Source organism: Chiloscyllium punctatum, chromosome 1 (genome assembly GCF_047496795.1).
Source record: "Chiloscyllium punctatum isolate Juve2018m chromosome 1, sChiPun1.3, whole genome shotgun sequence".
In the NCBI taxonomy this organism is placed as follows: Eukaryota; Metazoa; Chordata; class Chondrichthyes; order Orectolobiformes; family Hemiscylliidae; genus Chiloscyllium; species Chiloscyllium punctatum.
In genome coordinates this window covers 126,637,143-126,657,376 of record NC_092739.1, presented here as the reverse complement: position 1 = coordinate 126,657,376, position 20,234 = coordinate 126,637,143, and the positions used below count along the sequence as shown (strand labels likewise).

The following is a 20,234-nucleotide window of genomic DNA, read 5'->3' as shown; positions in this document are numbered from 1 at the left end:
TTAATAAATTGAAGATTCTCACTTAAAATTAAAAGTGTTTTGAAGAAACAGGTTTTCAGAGGTATATTGTGTTACAAAAATTGAAGAGCAACAAAGATTAGGTGAACGCTCAGAAATTGGTACCACCACAAAAGCTGCTGGAATATTTTTTACATCAACCTGTTCAGACATGTTTTGATATACACTTCTGGAGTAGGTGGGATTTGAACCTATGCCTTCTGATCCAGAGGTATGGACACTACCACTGAATCAAAAGAGTCCTAAATGTACATCCCAGAAATAGGTCAGTGGCCTCACTGTGCTGGCATCAATAAAGCAACTTCAATAAAAATGATATTAAAAGGCAAGAAAATGAACTGATAAATTTGATGTTGGAATATTATGGGCAAAACACCAAAAGCAAGAAAGTTGGGCATCTAAACACAAAGTTGTATTGGAAGCACAGAGAAGTGTTGGTGGTTGCAAGAGGTGGATTGATTGTAGATGGTGAGGGAAAGGGGCTATGAATTGCTCAATCATGCACAGAAGACATTCCTATGATTGAAGAGAATGGGAAAAGATAAAGGGATATCTGATTTTGGGATGGTAGCTAGGAGAGATTTTATGTTCAGATCGCAGATGGAACAAAAGGGAAAGAGCTAAGGATATTACAGCACTAAAGCCAGCATGGAAGGAAGTGTGGCAAACAATGATTGAGTCATGAGCTTGAGGGATGTTGAAGGGTCATGTGCTCAAAACATCTTTTACCTATGAACTAATAGTAAAAGCTGTTGCCAGGGTTGGTGGATTTGAGCCACAGGGAGAGGCTGTTTTCCCTGGTGTGTCAGAGGCTGAGGGGTGACCTTATAGAGGTTTATAAAATCATGAGGGCCTGGGGTGGGGGAACCGAAGGGGCAGCTTTTTCACACAGAGTGTAGTACATGTTTAGAATGAGCTGCCAGAGGAGGCTGATACAATTAGAGCATTTAAAAGTCATCTGGATGGGTATATGAATATGAAAGGTTTAGAGGGATATGGGCAAGGGCTGGCAAATGGGACAAGATTGGGTTGGCCATCTGGTCAGCATGGACGAGATGGATCCAAGGGTCTGTTTCCATTCTGTACACCTCTATGACTGTCAAATATCATAGACAGATCAAAGGGGACTTGGTGTTCTTATCAGATTCACAGCAAAATCATGTCTTTTGAATGAATTTCAAGTAAGACCTTGTCTGCATGAAGATGTTGCCCCTTAGAGTCATAGAGATGTACAGCATAGAACCAGACCTTTCAGTCCAACCCATCCATGCCAACCAGATATCCCAACCCAATCTAGTCCCACCTGCCAGCACCTGGCCCTCCAAACCCTTCCTAATCACATATCCACCCAAATGCCTCTTAAGTGTTGCAATTGTACCAGCCTCCACCACTTCCTCTGGCAGAGCTTTCCATAGATGTACCACCATCTGCGTGAAAAAGTTGCCCCTTAGGTCTCTTTTATATCTTTCCCTTCTCACCCTAAATCTATGCCCTCTAGTTCTGGACTCCCCAGTCCCAGGGAAAAGACTTTGTCTATTTACCCTATCCATGTCCCTCAGTTTTGTAAACCTCTAGAAGGTCACTCCTCAGCCTCCAACGCTCCAGGGAAAACAGCCCCAGCCTGGTCAGCCACTTCCTGTAGCTCAGATCCTCCAACCCTTGCAACATCTTTGTAAATCTTTTCTGAACCCTTTCAAGTTTCACAACATCTTTCCGATAGGAAGGAGACCAGAATTGCACGCAATATTCCAACAGTAGCCTGACCAATGTCCTTTACAGACGCAACATGACCTCCCAATTCCTCTTCTCAATACTCTGACCAATAAAGGAAAGCAGACCAAATGCCTTCTTCACTATCCTATTTACCTGTGACTCCACTTGCAAGGAGCTATGAACCTGCACTCCAAGGTCTCTTTGTTCAACAACACTCTCTAGGACCTTGCCATTAAGTGTATAAGTTCTGCTAAGATTTGCTTTCCCAAAATGCAGCACCTCGCATTTATCCGAATTAAACTCCATCTGCCACTTCTCAGCCCATTGGCCCATCTGGTCCAGATCCTGTTGTAATCTGAGGTAACCCTCTTCGCTGTCCACTACACCTCCAATTTTGGTGTCATCTGCAAACTTACTAACTGTACCTCTTATGCTCACATCCAAATCATTTATGTAAATGACAAAAAGTTGAGGGCCCAGCGCTGAACCTTGTGGCACTCCACTGGTCACAGGCCTCCTGTCTGAAAAACAACCCTCCACCACCACCCTCTGACTTCTACCTTTGAGCCAGTTCTGTATCCAAATGGCTAGTTCTCCCTGTATTCTATGAGATCTAACCTTGCTAATCAGTCTCCCCTGGGTAACCTTGTCAAACACCTTACTGAAGTCCATATAGATCATATCTACTGCTCTGCCCTCAACAATCTTCTTTGTCACTGCTTCAAAAAACTCAATCAAGTTTGTGAGATATGATTTCCCACGCACAAAGCCATGTTGACTATCCCTTGCCTTTCCAAATACATGTACATCCTGTCCCTCAGGATTCCCTCCAATAACTTGCCCATCACCAAGGTCAGGCTCACTGGTCTATAGCTCCCTGGCTTGACTTTAACACCCTTCTTAAACAGTGGCACCACATTTGCCAACCTCCAGTCTTCCGGCATCTTACCTGTGACTATTGATGATACAAATATCTCAGCAAGATGCCCAGCAACCACTTCTCTAGCTTCCCAGAGTTCTCGGGTACACCTAATCAGGTCCTGGGGATTTATCCACTTTTAACCGTTTCAAGACATCTAGCACTTCTTCCTCTGTAATCTGGACATTTTGCAAGATGTCACCATCTATTTCCCTACAATCTTTATATCTTCCATATTATTTTCCACAGTAAATACTGATGCAAAATATTCATTTAGTATCTCCCCCATTTTCTGAGGGAAGGCAGATGAACTCAGGGCATGGTTAGGAACATGGGACTGGGATATCATAGCAATTACGGAAACATGGCTCAGGGATGGGCAGGACTGGCAGCTTAATATTCCAGATACAAATACTACAGGAAGAATAGAAAGGGAGGAGGGGGAGTGGCATTTTTGATAAGGGATAACATTACAGCTGTGCTGAGGGAGGATATTTCCGGAAATACATCCAGGGAAGTTATTTGGATGGAACTGAGAAATAAGAAAGGGATGATCACTTTATTGGGATTGTATTACAGATTCCCCAATAGTCAGAGGGAAATTGAGAAAAACTTGTAATGAGATCGCAGCTATCTGTAAGAATAATAGGGTAGTTATGGTCGGGGATTTTAACTTTCCAAACATCGACTGGGACTGCTATAGTGTTAAAGGTTTAGATGGAGAAGAATTTCTTAAGTGTGTACAAGACAATTTTCTGATTCAGTCTGTGGATGTACCTACTAGAGAAGGTGCAAAACTTGACCTACTTTTGGGAAATAAGGCTGGGCAGGTGACTGAGGTGTCAGTGGGGGAGAATTTGGGGCCAGCGACCATAATTCTATTCATTTTAAAATAGCGATGGAAGAGGATAGACCAGATCTAAAAGTTGAAGTTCTAAATTGGAGAAAGGCCAATTTTGACGGTATTAGGCAAGAACTTTCTAAAGCTGATTGGAGGCAGATGCTTGCAGGTAAAGGGATGGCTAGAAAATGGGAAGCCTTCAGAAATGAGATAACAAGAATCCAGAGAAAGTATATTCCTGTCAGGATGAAAGGGAAGGCTGGTAGGTATAGGGAATGCTGGATGACTAAAGAAATTGAGGGTTTGGTTAAGAAAAAGAAGGAAGCATATGTCAGGTATAGACAGGATCGATCTTGTGAATCCTTAGAAGAGTATAAAGAAAGTAGGAGTATACTTAAGAGGGAAATCAGGAGGACAAAAAGGGGACATGAGATAGCTTTGGCAAATAGAATTAAGGAGAATCCAAAGGGTTTTTACAAATATATTGAGGACAAAAGGGTAACTAGGGAGAGAATAGGCCCCCTCAAAGATCAGCAAGGTGGCATTTATGTGGAGCCACATTAGGTCTCTTTTATATCTTTCCCCTCTCACCCTAAACCCATGCTCTCTAGTTCTGGTCTCCTCACCACAGGGAAGAGACTTTGTCTAACTATGATACTTCTTTGTTGGACTAACATGGGCCCCTTCCGGAGATATTTGTATCATCGATAGTCACAGACGAGGTGCCGGAAGACAGGAAGTTGACTAATGTGGTGCCACTGTTTAAGAAGGGCAGTAAAGACAAGACACAGAACTATAGACCAGTGAGCCTGACCTTGGTGGTGGGCAAGTTGCTGGAGGGAATCCTGAGGGACAGGATGTACATGTATTCGGAAAGGCAAGGACTGATTTGGGATATGGCTTTGTGCATGGGAAAACAGAATTTGATTGAGTTTTTTGACGAAGTAACAGAGGATTGATGAGTGCAGAGCGACAGGTGTGATATATATGGACTTCAGTAAGGCGTTCAACAAGATTTCCCATGGGAGACGAGTTAGCAAGGTTAGATCTCATGGATTACAGGGAGAACTAGCCATTTGGATACAGAACTGGCTCAAAGGTAGAAGACAGAGGGTGGTGGTGGAGGGTTGTTTTTCAGACTGGAGGCCTATGACTAATGGAGTGCCACAAGGATCGGTGCTGGGTCCACTACTTTTCGTCATTTATATAAATGATTTGGATGTGAGCATAAGAGGTACAGTTAGTAAGTTTGCTGATGACACCAAAATTGGGAGGTGTAGTGGACAGCGAAGAAGGTTACCTCAGATTACAACAGGATCTTGATCAGATGGGCCAATGGGCTGAGAAGTGGCAGATGGAGTTTAATTCAGATAAATGCGAGGTGCTGTATTTTGGGAAAGCAAATCTCTGCAGTACTTAGGGAAGGTCCGAGGCAGTGTTACTGAACAAAGAGACCTTGGAGTGCAGGTCCATAGCTCCTTAAAAGTGGAGTTGCAGGTAAATAGGATAGTGAAGGCGGCGTTTAGTATGCTTTCCTTCATTGGTCAGAGTATCGAGTACAGGAGTTGGGAGGTCATGTTGCGGCTGTACAGGACATTGGTTAGGCTACTGTTGGAACATTTGCATGCAATTCTGTTGTGAAACTTGAAAGGGTTCATAAAATATTCACAAGGATGTTGCCAGAATTGGAGGATTTGAGCTATAGGGAGAGGTTGAATAGGCTGGGGCTGTTTCCCCTGGAGCGTTGGAGGCTGAGGGGAGGCCTATAAAATTATGAGGGCCATGGAGAGGGTAAATAGACAAAGTCTCTTCCCTGGGGTGAGGGAGTCCAGAACTAGAGGGCATAGGTTTAGTGTGAGAGGGGAAAGATATAAAGGAGATCTAAGGGTCAACTTTTTTCATGCAGAGGGTGGTGTGTGTATGCAATAAGTTGTCAGAGGAAGTGGTGGAGGCTGGTACAATTACAACATTTAAAAGGCATCTGGATGGGAATATGAATAGGAAGGCTTTGGAGGGATACGGGCCGGGTACTGGCAGTTGGGACTAGATTAGATTGGGATATCTGGTCAGCATGGACGAGTTGGACCGAAAGGTCTGTTTCCATGCTGTACATCTCTCTGACTCTATAACATGTTTTTCTTGTCCCAGTGCCATGGACACATCTCAAACAGGTTCCTGTTCTTCTGTTCGCACATCTCTGGGTATTATTCAAAGATTTCTTTTAGATAATTCCTCAACGACACTCCTGTTAGACATACACGGGCAACTTCTTAAAAAGAAAATGCTATAAAATTTAAACAACCGATTCAACATCTTATATACCATCTTGTGGATCTCCACAATATCCAACTGTTCAAACTTAACAGCTCAATCATGCCCCATATTAATTAGTATTTGCCCAGTGACCTACAATCACTCACCCACTCTCACGTATCACACTTAAAAGTAGTCCTTACTTCCAACTCTCTCTATAGCCTGTACCCCACTTACCATATAAAACTGATGTGTTCTTAATGCTAGTTACACTCTGACCTTCATCATATACAAACCCCCAACCCACACCCTCTGTCCGAATGTAATTCGGAAAGCCTTCAGCTATTTCACCCTGTCACTCTAAAACTGAGCTGATCCCCGACATGCGAGCAAAATAATGGCAATGCTGAAAGCATAAAACAAAAACAGAATCCTGGAGAGTCTCTGCAGGTCTGGCAGCATTAGTTTAGAGATAGAGTTACTATTAAGTCTAATATGACTTCTTCAGAACTGAAAAGGAGCTTTTTATGCTGTTTACAGAAAGGACAGGCAAGATATTGAGAGGGTTCCCACAGCAAAAGTTGGCAAAGGGAAAATAAAAATGGAAAATGGGTGTAAAAGAAAGCAAGAAAAAAGGAGAAGGCTCCACTTGGTCAATACAACATAAAATCAAGACATGGCAAAGGAAGGTGTGGGATGTGATAAAAATGGAATACAGAGGTCACACTCTGAAGAAGTTGTGAAACTCGATAAATATTGAGTCCAAGCGACTGGCAAATGCAGAAGTAGAAAATGAGGTATTTCAACACAAACCGGAGGAGTAATTTTTTTGGAACACTATAGCAGGCTCAGGACAGAAATAAAAGCATGTGAACAAGGTGGTTTACTTAAACATCAAGGAACTGCAAGATCAGGGTCATTCACATGGACAGAGCAGAGGTGCTGCTCAAAGAGGCCGCCCATTCTGTTTTAACTTGCTGCTGTCAAGGAGACTGCATGGTTAGCAGTGAATACAGTAGAGTAGGTTCAAAGTAGTTAAAATGCTGCTTCACCTGGATAGTGAGAAAGGTGGTGGTGAGTGGCCAAATTTCACACCTTCTGTGATTGCATGGGAAGGTACCATGGGAGAGTGAAGCAGCGTTAGGCGAAAGGAAAGAGTGGACCAAGGTGTTGCAGAGGTTATGGTCAATATGGGAAGGAAGGAAGGAAGGAAAGAGGTGCAGGTGGAAATGGGAGTGATAGGTCGAACATGGTTAAGGGCTCTGTCAACTGTGGTAGGGGTGGGCAGTAATCTCCGTAGAGGAAAAAAGGAGGACACGAAAGTGGCATCATTGGGACAGATGTGGGGGTCAGAGCGGCTGGAAGAATCCCAACAGCATATGGAAGTAGGCCATTTGGCCCATTGAATCACACTGACCCTCTGAAGAGGATCCACCACTATTGAATCTCGAACTCAGCATTTCCAAAGGCTAATCCACCTAACCTGCATATCCTTGGATTCAATGGGCAACGTAGCATGTCCAATCCACTGACCCTACATAGATTGTGAAGAAATTTGGTCAAGGTAACTGTGGGAGTGGTTGGTTTCATAGTGAATATTGGTGGTCAGCTTCTCCCCAGAAACGGAATCGGCCAGACTGAGGAAGGGAAGCGAGAGTCAGATATGGACCAATGCAGCTGATGGAAAATTGGAAGCAAAACCGAGGAAATGTTTTCCAGTTCTGGATGAGAGCAGGAAGCAGCACCAATGTTATCACTGATGCATCAGTCAAAGAGTTGGGTCTCCATATACGATGAGAACAAGGAATTTTTCACATACGGCACAACAAAACATGTAACTGGGAACCATTTGGATAGACCCAGCCACACCTTTGCCTTAGAAATGGGAGACAAGTTAAAGGAAAAGCTGTTCGAAGTAAGAATGAACTCAGTGAGATAAAGCAGGGTGATGGCAAATAGGGACATTTCAAGAAAGACGTGGAGAGCCTTTCGATCCTGTGTAAATATACCCCCAATAGGAGGAATTGTACATACACGGTGACAAGGAAATAGCTCGGGCCTGAACACTGGAAATTGTGGAACTGATACACAGTGTCAGAGGATTCACGACCAATGACTGAACAATGGGGGGGGGGGGGGGGGGGGGGGGAGGGGGGGGGGGAGGGGGGGGGGAGGGGGGGGGGGGGAGGGGGGGGGGAGGGGGTGAGGGGGGAGGGGGGGGAGGGGGGGGAGGGGGGGGAGGGGAGGGGGGAGGGGGGGGGGGGGAGGGGGAGGGGGAGGGGGGGGAGGGGGGAGGGGGGAGGGGGGGGGAGGGGGAGGGGGAGGGGGAGGGGGAGGGGGGGGGGGAGGGGGAGGGGGGAGGGGGGAGGGGGGAGGGGGTGGGGGGGGAGGGGGGGGGGGGGGGAGGGGGGAGGGGGGAGGGGGGAGGGGGTGGGGGGGGAGGGGGGGGGGGGGAGGGGGGGGGTGTAAATACAGAAAGGAAGGGCATGAATAGGCTGAATTAAGGATTGTGATTTTGTGGATTTTAAGTTTGTTTTCGCACATCATCTTTAAAACAAGACTGAAATATTAAACTTTTGATGACTTGTCAATTCTTTTGTAAGGGCTTAAATTTACATTCCATGTCTTAAGATGATGTTAGTTTGTAGTTAACTGCACTATACAAATGCCAGAAAACAGAAAGCTGCCTGTACAATTTTCAACAAACAACAATGTGGCAGTGGTACTGTCCCTACCTCTAAGCCAAGACACCCAGCTTCATGTCCCACCTGCTCCAGAGGTATGCCATAACATCTCTGAACAAGTAGGTTAGAAAACATCTAAAAGAAGGAATGTAATTATAGGGTTCACCACCTACTAGTCAAAAAAACCCCGAAAAAGGAGGAAAACAAAACCATGCAAAACCGTGAAGTTGTGGGTCCTTCCACAATACACGAGTATGGCCGGTACCTACAAAGAGCAGCCTTAGACAGGCACAAAGAGACAGAACCCCATGTCTGAGAGAATCAAGAGTTTGGCCGGATTAAGATGCACAAACGCACTTTAACCGTAAAATCAAATTGGTAAACGTACATGAGATGAAGCTGAAATAAGAGTTAAGCATTCAAACACAACACCCCGTCACAAACAAGTGTGGAAGCTCTCAGTTCATCCACATTCGACGCAATTTAAAAGTATTACACTCTCAGGCAATCTCCAAACAGGTAGCCTTTCATTTGTCGGTCATTAGAACATCAGTAGGGTTTTGTTCTGAATTACTCTCAAAGCATGATTCAGAAACAAGAAAGCAAAATGCATTGTCGACTGCATATGTGGCGGATATATTTTAAAACAAAACCCGTCCAATCATTACACGGCGGTTTTAACATTCTTAAAGCAATATTTATTAGATATAGCAAACAATTCGTTTGTAAAACTCATAATTAAACAAAAGCAGTTATGGATTTTAAAATCAGGTAAGTAAACAGTAGATTTACCTTGAATCTTAAAGTCAGCCAGCAGTTTTTGTTCCAATATTTTAAACTAACACCATGCCTATCAAAGTAACCTTATGTAAAAATCGGTCGATGTAACATGACTTACCAGAGTTCCTAACAAGTTAAATATGTCCTGTGTGCTTGGGTGCTCCAGTTGAAAGATTTACTTTCAGCAATAATGGCTTCTTTTCTTACAAGCACCTTGACAAACAAGTTCTTCAACTTTTTTTTTCTCTTCTCCCCGCAATTTAAAAGCAAACATTTATGACATCTTTTGACCAAGGAAACAGAAGTAACAACACTTCCTACTCCTGTTTCGACTGGGATGGGACTAAAGTCACATGATTCCAGGTGCCGTCAGAAACATCAAACACTTTGTTCTTTCTGTACTCCATTACTGCAACAAGCTTCATTTGTAGGTTCTAGGGTTACGCTGAGAATTAATTAGGGGACTTTGTTACAAAATAATAGCGGCGGACCTTTAGCCGTATGAATCTTAGAAACGGGTCAACTTTTTTTTGACTATTAGGGAAAATATAGTCATCGATTGTAAGACAACAGAAAACCATAAGACGTGGAACATAAGTTCCGCCCTTTGAATACCTGAACGCAGGTAGTCTGAGGCTAAAGCTGCTGAGATTTCATGGAAAGATACACACTTTTTTTTCCTTCATAATGTTACCTTGTGTTTTGTGGTGGAAGCTTGCAAAAAAAAAGATGTTGTTACCAGCTAACAAACGACCCCTGTTTGAATGTTGAAGACACATGGTTTTAGCTGGCTTGCTGTGAAGAAAGAAATTATTGACTGAGATTTGGAACTTGAGAAGACAGTAATTTCCAGGCTAGCCATAAATGAAGTGTTTCTTTATAAAAATCAGAAAAAGAAGATTGTTCATCTCTTTATCCCACCCATGAATTCAAACAAACTTTTTTCCTTTATTATTGTAGGCAACAAAGGAACATGGATCTCTACAGAGCCTTTAATGTAATGAGCTGTTTCACGTTGCCTGACAGCAGCGATTATAAAATGAAAGTATGACAGAGCCACATCAGGAGAATGACCAAAAAAGGTCGGGTTTAAGCAGCTGGAACAACTAACTTGGTAATGTGCAAGAGGATAGAATTGGAGGAGTGCAGAGAGTTATGGTGTTAGAGGAGATTTTAGAGAGAGAGAAGAAACAATTAAGGACATAGAGGGGTTTGAAACAAGGATAAGAATTTTAGAACCACATACTGCTTGACCAGGAATGAATATAGGGTAGTAGGACTTGAGAATGTCTCAATGTTTTCTCAATGACTCGGGAAACAGGCAACAGAGTTTTAAAGATGGATGTCACATTTCCAGAGAGTAGAATATGGAAGACCAGCCAGGAATGGATTGGAATAATGCAGACTATAGAAAACCAAGACATGAAAGAGATCTTCAGCAGCAGATAAGTTCAGACAGGAACAAAGTTCCATGTTATTGCAGAGATGGAAATAAATATCTTAGCACTGGTTTAGTTATGAGATCATAAACTCATCTTGGAATTAAATGCGACACCAAGAATGACTTGCTCAAACAGTTGTCATGGAGAGGGATGACATCTGTGGCTAAGGAATAGAGTGGCACTTTAAAAATTGGTTTATCCTTTCAATATTTAATTAGAGGCAACTATTCAACTTGGATAAGTAGACTGACAATTTAGCAATGGAGGAGTTGAGAAATTTGATTTGATTTATTATTGTCACATACTGAGTTACAGTGAAAATTATTGTTTTGCATGCTAACCAAACAAATCATACATTACATAAGCACATCTGGGTAATTTAGCAGATTGCAGACTATAATATTACATCTACAAAGACAGTGCAGAGAAAGATCAGCTCTATACACAAGAAGTCCATTCATAAGTGTGATAACAGTGGGGATGAAGCTGTTCTTGAATTTGTTGGTATGTGTTTTCAAACTTTGTATCTTCTGCCTAGTGGAAAAGAGTACAAACAGGTTAGGATGGGGTCTTTGATTATGTGAGCTTTTCGCTAATTTTGCCAAGGTAGCGGGAACCATAAACAGAGTCAATGGAAGGAAGGTCAGAGCTGAGTATTATCAGTATACATGTGAAAATTAATGCTTTGTCTTTAGGTGTCGATGTTAGAATCATTAATCTCTTTCACACTGGCTATTTACTCCAATATGGCCCTCATGCCCACTCCCTTAAGTCTAAGACACACAAACTTGAAAGGATTTGGCACTGAACACATCAATGAGAAATAGGAGGGACTAAAGATCCTTAAGGGTTCAAGACATAATGGTGCGGGAACAAGGTGGAAAGACAGAACAGGGCTGGGATGTTAAATAGATTGGAGGGATTCAAATATGGAGTTCCAGGAAAGATGGCCCCGGATTTTGGAAAACAACAAGTTCAAAGAGTTTGCAGAGAAAAAAAGAAGTCACAGATGGAATCGTTGTTTAGCAGGATAAAGGGACCATCTTTAGTGAGATGAGGTATGATAAAGTGTATTTAAAGGAGAGAGAGTTAACACCTGAAGACAGATGATTGTTTGTTAATAGATGCTAACAAGGGGCTAGGAGGGGAAGTTGCATTGTCAACACTTAAGTCAAATATAAAATCATGGAAGAGGAGATGGATCCGATGGACTGGGCGGGCTCAGAGAGGGCATGAAGAGGGGAGAAACTTATACATGTTCAGAGGAACAGCATTGGGGGAAGTTTGTAAAAACAATGACTGCAGATGCTGGAAACCAGATTCTGGATTAGTGGTGCTGGAAGAGCACAGCAGTTCAGGCAGCATCCACGTAGCTTTGAAGTCGATGTTTTGGGCAAAAGCCCTTCATCAGGAATAAAGGCAGTGACCCTGAAGCGTGGAGAGATAAGATAGAGGAGGGTGGGTGTGGGGAGAAAGTAGCATAGAGTACAATGGGTGAGTGGGGGAGGAGATGAAGGTGATAGGTCAGGGAGGAGAGGATGGAGTGGATAGGTGGAAAAGGAGATAGGCAGGTAGGACAAGTCCAGACAAGTCATGGGGACAGTTACTGAGCTGGAAGTTTAGAAGTAGGTTGAGGTGGGGGAAGGGGAAATGAGGAAACTGTTGAAGTCCACATTGATGCCCTGGGGTTGAAGTGTTCCGAGGTGGAAGATGAGGCGTTCTTCCTCCAGGCGTCTGGTGGTGAGGGAGCGGCGGTGAAGGAGGCCCAGGACCTCCATGTCCTTGGCAGAGTGGGAGTGGGAGTTGAAATGTTGCGCCACGGGGCGGTGTGGTTGATTGGTGCGGGTGTTCCCGGAGATGTTCCCTAAAATGCTCTGCTAGGAGGCGCCCAGTCTCCCCAATGTAGAGGAGACCGCATCAGGAGCAACGGATACAATAAATGATATTAGTGGATGTGCAAGTAAAACTTTGATGGATTTGGAAGGCTCCTTTAGGGCCTTGGATAGAGGTGAGGGAGGTGTTGTGGGCACAGGTTTTACAGTTCCTGCGGTGGCAGGGGAAAGTGCCAGAATTGGAGGGTGGGTTGTAGGGGTGTGTGGACCTGACCAGGTAGTCACGGAGGGAATGGTCTTTGCGGAAGGCGGAAAGGGGTGGGGAGGGAAATATATCCCTGGTGGTGGGGTCTGTTTGGCGGTGGCAGAAATGTCGGCGGGTGATTTGGTTTATGCGAAGGTTGGTAGGGTGGAAGGTGAGCACCAGGGGCGTTCTGTCCTTGTTACGGTTGGAGGGGTGGGGTCTGAGGGCGGAGGTGTGGGATGTAGACGAGATGCGTTGGAGGGCTTCTTTAACCACGTGGGAAGGGAAATTGCAGTCTCTAAAGAAGGAGGCCATCTGGTGTGTTCTGTGGTGGAACTGGTACTCCTGGGAGCAGATCCGGTGGAGGCGCAGGAATTGGGAATGGGGGTGGCATTTTTGCAAGAGGTAGGATGGGAAGAGGTGTAATCCAGGTAGCTGTGGGAGTTGGTGGGTTTGTAAAAAATGTCAGTGTCAAGTCGGTCATCATTAATGGAGATGGAGAGGTCCAGGAAGGGGAGGGAGGTGTCAGAGATGTTCCAGGTAAATTTAAGGTCAGGGTGGAATGTGTTGGTGAAGTTGATTAATTGCTCAACCTCCTCGCGGGAGCATGAGGTGGTGCCAATGTAGTCATCAATGTACCGGAGGAAGAGGTGGGGAGTGGTGCCGGTGTAATTATGGAAGATCAACTGCTCTACGTAGCCAACAAAGAGACAGGCATAGCCGGGGCCCATACGTGTGCCCATGGCTACCCCTTTGGTCTAGAGGAAGTGGGAGGATTCAAAGGAGAAATTGTTAAGTGTTCCGCCTTGGAACACTTCAACCCCAGGGCATCAATGTGGACTTCAACAGTTTCCTCATTTCCCCTTCCCCCACCTCAACCTACTTCTAAACTTCCAGCTCAGTTACTGTCCCCATGACTTGTCCGGACTTGTCCTACCTGCCTATCTCCTTTTCCACCTATCCACTCCACCCTCTCCTCCCTGACTAACACCTTCATCCCCTCCCCCACTCACCCATTGTACTCTATGCTACTTTCTTCCCACCCCCACCCTCCTCTAGCTTATCTCTCCACGCTTCAGGCTCACTGCCTTGGGGGAAGTTTGGCCAGGTCTGTTGGTAGAAAGAAGGAAAGTTACAGAGACAGCTGAATGGATTCTTTCAGTCATCATGAGAAAGAAGTTCATGAGCTCTTTGCACTTGTTATGGGAAGTGAGAGAGGAAGGGCAGGGCAAAGGAGTTTAAGAAGGTGGTCTGCAGTATAGAAATGAAGATGACAATATCCTTGCATTCCAGATGATTTTGGAATACTGAATGAATAGTTTTAATTGACTATTGAGAGCATGATTGACTAATGCTTTAAGTGGGTGAGCCAGATCCTTCAGTGGGCGGCCAAACCAGTTGAATACCAAATCCTTTCAAGTTTGTGTATCTTAAATTTAAGGGAATGGGTATGAAGGCCATATTGGAGTTAATAGCCAATGTCAATGAGATTAATGGATTTAACACAAAGATAAAGGTGAGGGAAAATATTAGAACGTCAGTCGATGCAGAAATGTTGTAGTGGATGAATGGCAAAGGTTCGATAATTTAAATTTTGAAATTGCAGTTTTAGATAAATTTGTGGATCGATTTTTCTGGGTTCTGATGCAGGAGGTAGTATTTTGAGGTTGAAAGGCAGATGTGAGTGTGAAGTGATCCAAGGAGGGGTTCCTGACTGTAATTGAAATTATGCAATTAGTGAGACGAAGTGGTATGAAAAGAGCAAAGGGGTGGACCTGAACATGGTTTGGGAAGTGTATATGGAGGGAAAGATCCTGGGAAATGGAGAGCACAGTGAACTCAGAGGAAAGTGTATGAGATGATATAGAAATAGGAAGCAACAAGGAAGAGCGGTTGTGCAAAAACCAAAGGTGAAAAACAATGAAGGAATCCTGATTCTTAGCATTTTTAGCTGGAACGGTGACAGAAAACATCGAAACATGACAGCAGTGGGACAAGGTCAGATGCTGAAAAGAGGAGAGAGTGCTGAAGCAGCAGAAGCCCTGATCAATATGTGATCCTGCGATAAATGCCACACCATCACCATAACAGCTTTGACAGGGTGAGTGTTGGAAGATGTGATGGTTGGGTAAACTTCATTGAGGGAAAAGTGGCCATCACAGTTCATTCATGTAAGAAATTAATGGCTATATTTGCTATTTGCCCAAAGCACAGATGAATCTGTGTCCATTGATTGCATGCCACCTTCTTCAGTTTGCCTCCTCATTTCTTTCTTACTTTTTCTGTCATGGATGTGGCCATTGCTGCCTGGCCAGCATTTATTGCTATTCTTTGTTACCCTTATAGAAGGTAGAGGTGAGCTGCCTTCTTGAACTGCTACAGTCCATGTGATTTTGGTTGATCTACAATACCCTCAGAGAGGGAATTCCAGGATTTTGGCCCAACAACAGTGAGTGAACTGTGATATATTTCCAAGTCAGAATGGTGAGTGACTTGGAGGAGAACTTGCAGGTGGTGGTGTCCCCATGTATCTGCTGCCCTTGTCTTTCTAGATAGAGGAGGTTACGGATTTGAGAGGAGCCATCTATGGACCTTTGGAGAATTTATGCAATGTTTCTGACAGATTGCACACACTGCTGTTACCGGGTGTCAGTGGCAGAAGGAATGGATGTTTTTGGATGTGATGCCAGAAAAGTAGGCTGTTTTGTCCTGGATGTTGTCAAGCTTCTTGAATGTTATTGGAGCTGAACTCATCCAGGCAAGTGCGGAGCATTCCATCCACTCGTGACTTGCGCCTTGTAGGTTGCGCACAGACTTTGGGAAGTCAGGAGGTGAATTACTCATTGCAGTATTCCGAGCTTCTGACCTGTTCTTATAATCACTGTATTTATGTGTGGTGAATCCAGTTTACTTTCTGATCAATGATAATTCTCAGGATGTTGATAATGGGTGATAGTAACTCCACTGAATTTTAAAGGGTGGTGGTTATATTGTCGGGCCTCGGACACTACCCTAAGGAACTTCTGCAGAGGTATTCTCGAGCTGAGGTGACTGACCTCCAACAACCACAACTATCTTCCTATGTGCCAGGTATGACTCCAACCACCAGATACTCAACCGGAATTTATCAAGACTGCTTTGATCGTACCTCCTAAGCCTACACCTCTGACATTAAGAAGGACAAGGGTAGCAGACATTATGGAAACTTCACCATCTGGAAACTCCCCTCTAGATCACACATCAGGTTAACTATATACTGCATCACTGTTCAATGTTTCTGGAACTCCCTTCCTCAGACTATTGCGGTCTTTGGGTGAAGGTATACCCACCATGTTGTTAGGAGGGAGTTTGTGAGAAAGCAACAGTGAAGAAATGGTGACATGGCTTCAAGTCAGGCTGACATGTTTTATTTTTGTTTTTTTCCCTTCTAAACCCTCTGACTCAATCAGTCATTTTAATAAATGGGTGTTAGTACCTTGCCAGGCATCACATGAAATGTGACTCGATACATGCTTACCCTTAGTTGTTAGTCTTCATGTGAGAGCTTGAAAACAATACCATCAGGATAATTAATTGTTCATGGGGAAATGGTCATATACCGTAATAGTTGAAGAAAATATGTTGTTGTTTCTGATATGCAGCAAATGAAACTGTATTCATTTTCTTTTAATAATGGAAGGTGTCATGGTGAACTTTTGATTTTCTTTTCAGGATCTTGTTAACGCCCTCCCCTTATGGAGGAGCATTAATAAAGGGGACATGTCTATTTCTGGTAAAACAAAGCTAAATACACGGCTTTGATTAATAGATCTGTCAGTATTTGTGGAGTGGGTGAGTAGGAAGACATTTTGAGCAAAGCCCTCCTTCACAGAGTCACCATTGTTGAACAAGTTTCAAAAGTGTCAGTCTCCGTACTTTGAGCTTTACCAACTGATCGGATTAAGATTTCATCGAATGACTTCTCCCATCAGAGGAACTCTGGAACAGATTTGTTGATAATTGAGCATATCACAACATGCTTTTATTGTATCAATTGCGTACAAAAGGTTAAAAAAGGCTGAAGTTAAAAGAAGATAACAATGAGCTCTTTCAGTGAGGAAATTGTACATTGCAATCTCCATGTCTGTTTCTTATCCAAGTTTTCCATTATTTTTGGTGGCCAAAGGGTCAATAACCAAATGGCACAGATATAAAGTGGAGATATAAAGATACAAATGCACCTGACATGACATGAAGAAAACCTTTTTAACACAATACATGCTTTAGATTGAAGTCCGTTGTCTGTTTGGGTGTGGATAAAGATTCAACTTTAACTATCAAAAAGGAATTGGATAAGTACTTGAAGGAAAAATAAGATTCAGGGATATAATTTAAAGGGAAAGAATAGGACGACAGACTTACTCTCCAAAAGAGCTAGCACAGTTTATTTTTAGCACTAAATTATCTCCTTTTGTGCTGTGCTGTTCTATAATTCTGAGAAACCAAAGGTGGTGGATGCTGTCTTATCATCTGTTGTGGGGAGGTTTATTGATATTTCTGATTGAGGATCTGTTGTGGGGAGGTTTATTGATATTTCTGATTGAGGACACACTGACTGAGCAATTAAAGAGATTTAAACTGATTTTATTTTTAGTCAGTAACTGAAATAGTAAATAAGTGAATGTCTGTGAATATTATTTACAGAAATTGGAGGATTGGTTAGCTCAGTTGGCTGGATTTGGCTGATTTGCCATGCAGAGTGACACCAGCAGTGTGGGTTCAATTTCCACACCAGCTGAGGCTGTCATGAAAGACTCTTCTTCTCAATCTCTCCCTTCACCTGAGGCGGAGTGACCCTTGAATTAAACAATCACCAGTTGTCTCTCTCTAATGAGAGGGCTGCCCCATGTCCTCTCAATTATGGCGACTTCACTTACTGTTTACAGAAATGATTTGGAGATGCCGGTGTTGGACTGGGGTGTACAAAGTTAAAAATCACACAACACCAGGTTATAGTCCAACAGGTTTAATTGGAAGCACACTAGCTTTCGGAGCGATGCTCCTTCATCAGGTGATTGTGGACCTCCTCCACCTGATGAAGGAGCATCACTCCAAAAGCTAGTGTGCTTCCAATTTAACCTGTTGGACTATAACCTGGTGTTGTGTGATTTTTAACTATTTACAGAAAGCCTTTCATACTATTCTGGACATTTGAAATAAAGAATTTTGGTCATATTTTGCAGGTCAGGCAGCACATGAATAGAGAGGAACAGTGGTTACATTTCAGTCAATAACCTGTTTTCAGGATAGTTAGATTACTTCAGCTGCATTGTTTTCAAAGCCACTGCACTTTAGAAAGAATACCATAGTCATTAAAAGGATTGCAAAGTAGATTCACAGCAATATTTTGATGGTATTATGATTAGATTAGATTAGATTACTTAGTGTGGAAACAGGCCCTTCGGTCCAACAAGTCCACACCGACCCGCCGAAGCGCAAGCCATAATGGTAAAATATGAACTTTACATTTTTGATTTCCATCATCTGATTTTAATACCTATATATTCATGAGCAAACACAAAGTTTTTAAAAAGAAGAAAAAATGATTTAAAGTGGCTACATCAATCAGCTGACCAAATTGAGTCAACTGCTGAAACCACCAATAATCAAGACCTAACCTGAGCTGAAACTAATATCTCATTATCAAAAAGCATTGAAGTTCAGGTCATTGTCTCCGGTTTTGATTTATTCCACAATCTTTCTTTCGCTTCATTCACGGTATATGGGTATCATTCTCCAGTTGCTATGGAGAAGGTAGTAGTGACCTGCCTTCTTAAATCCCTGCAGTCACTGGCATGTAGGGTCCCCGAGCTAATTTTAGGAAGGAAGTTTCAGGATTTTGACCCAGGGACAGGGACAGTTCCAAATCAGAACTAACTTTGGGGCCAAGCATCCATTAACTGTGATGCAATAATGACCAAATAATCTGGCTCTGTGACATTGATTGAGCATTAAATATTGGCCAGGGAACTGCTGAGAACTCAACAGTCTTCTTCAAGTAGCAGAACAGGATCTGTTAAGTTGACCTTTGAAAGGAAACAAGACCTCATTTTCATATATTATCTCTAAATTATAGCTGTTGCAAGAGTCCTGTGACAGAGAGTCTATTATGATGGAAGCTTGTGCTATACTGTTATTATTTTTAAGCATATTTTCTAAAGTGGATACTTTGGTTTGAATTTCTATCCTGTGTGTTAGGAAGGAGAAACCTAATTTTATTTTAAATTTTCAGTTTTTTGAGTGGTGCCAATTGTCTGGAATTTTTTGCATGAATTTATTTAAATGATGCTTTTAAAAAGCCCTCAGGTAAATACTTCAGTGAAAGAAGGATCAAAGAGGAAAAAAAAAAGAAGGGTTGTTGCAGTACAATTTGGTGCCCTAAGACAGAGAAAGAGACAGAGACAGAAGCAATTTCTTTTACAAAGACAGAACCATCCAGAAAGTCAGGAAGTATGCAGAATTGTGGCAAAGAGCGGAAAAGGTAATTCAGAGACTTTTTAAAAAGATCTGCAACAGCAGCAATGCAGTTGACGATAGTCAGCAGAAGGGAAGAAGTCCTGAGTAGCTTAATGTCAGCGCGAGAAAAGCTTCAGAGACAAGAGGGCTGTGGAAGAGATCTTGAAGGGACTCACATCAAGAAATAATTCAGCTGTGTTAACAGTTTGTTTCAGGATCTCAGGAAAAAACATTGGCCCAAAAAAAAGCATCAAGTGAATGCAGAAGTTCACTGAAAAGAAGTCACTTACACAAGTGCTAGTGAACAAAAAACTTTGAAATTTGACAGAGGTTCCGCTGATTTACATCTGAAAGGTTGCTGTTGAGGGTAATAGGGTTGCATCTTCAGCCAGAAGGGCTCAATAGATGCTGGATTAGTGGTGCTGGAAGAGCACAGCAGTTCAGGCAGCTCCTTGGATGCTGCCTGAACTGCTGTGCTCTTCCAGCACCACTAATCCAGAATCTGGTTTCCAGCATCTGCAGTCATTGTTTTTGCCAGGGCTCATAGATGATTTGTCTTGACCTGCTTCAAAGATCCTCAACATCATAGATGCCAGTATTTAGCTAATTTGATTCACTTGACAATGTTATCAAGAAACAGCTAAAAACATTGGATACTGCAAAGGCTATTGACCCTTACAATATTCTGGGAATAGTCCCATGTCACTTGTAGAAATTGCTGTGCCTCTAAACAAGCTGTTCCAGTACAGCTACAACATCTCACCAGCCAATGCAGAAAAAAAGGACAAATCAAACAAAGCTAATTACCACCTCATCAGCCTACTTTCAATCATCAGGAAGGTGATGGAAGAGCTATCAATGGTTCTTCACAATAACGTGCTTAATTTGGGTTTCACCAGGGTGACTCAGCTTCTGACCTCATTACAGCCTTGTTTAAACAGAGAAGTAAGATTGAAGCTCCAGAGATAAGATCAGAGTGGTTACTCTCCACATTAAGGGAACTTTTGTGGCGA

The 20,234-nt window shown here is 43.0% G+C and overlaps 1 protein-coding gene across 2 annotated transcripts in view; it reads right to left on the bottom strand.

The window, feature by feature from the left end:
* Positions 1-9,642, bottom strand: part of atp8b1 (ATPase phospholipid transporting 8B1) — a 139,579-nt gene extending 129,937 nt beyond the window's left edge. For both annotated transcript variants that reach the window (XM_072573822.1, XM_072573833.1), the window contains exon 1: positions 9,327-9,642. The gene's annotated coding sequence lies outside the window, so the exon portion shown is untranslated. The remainder of the gene's footprint in view (positions 1-9,326) is intronic.
* Positions 9,643-20,234: the final 10,592 nt, after the last annotated feature.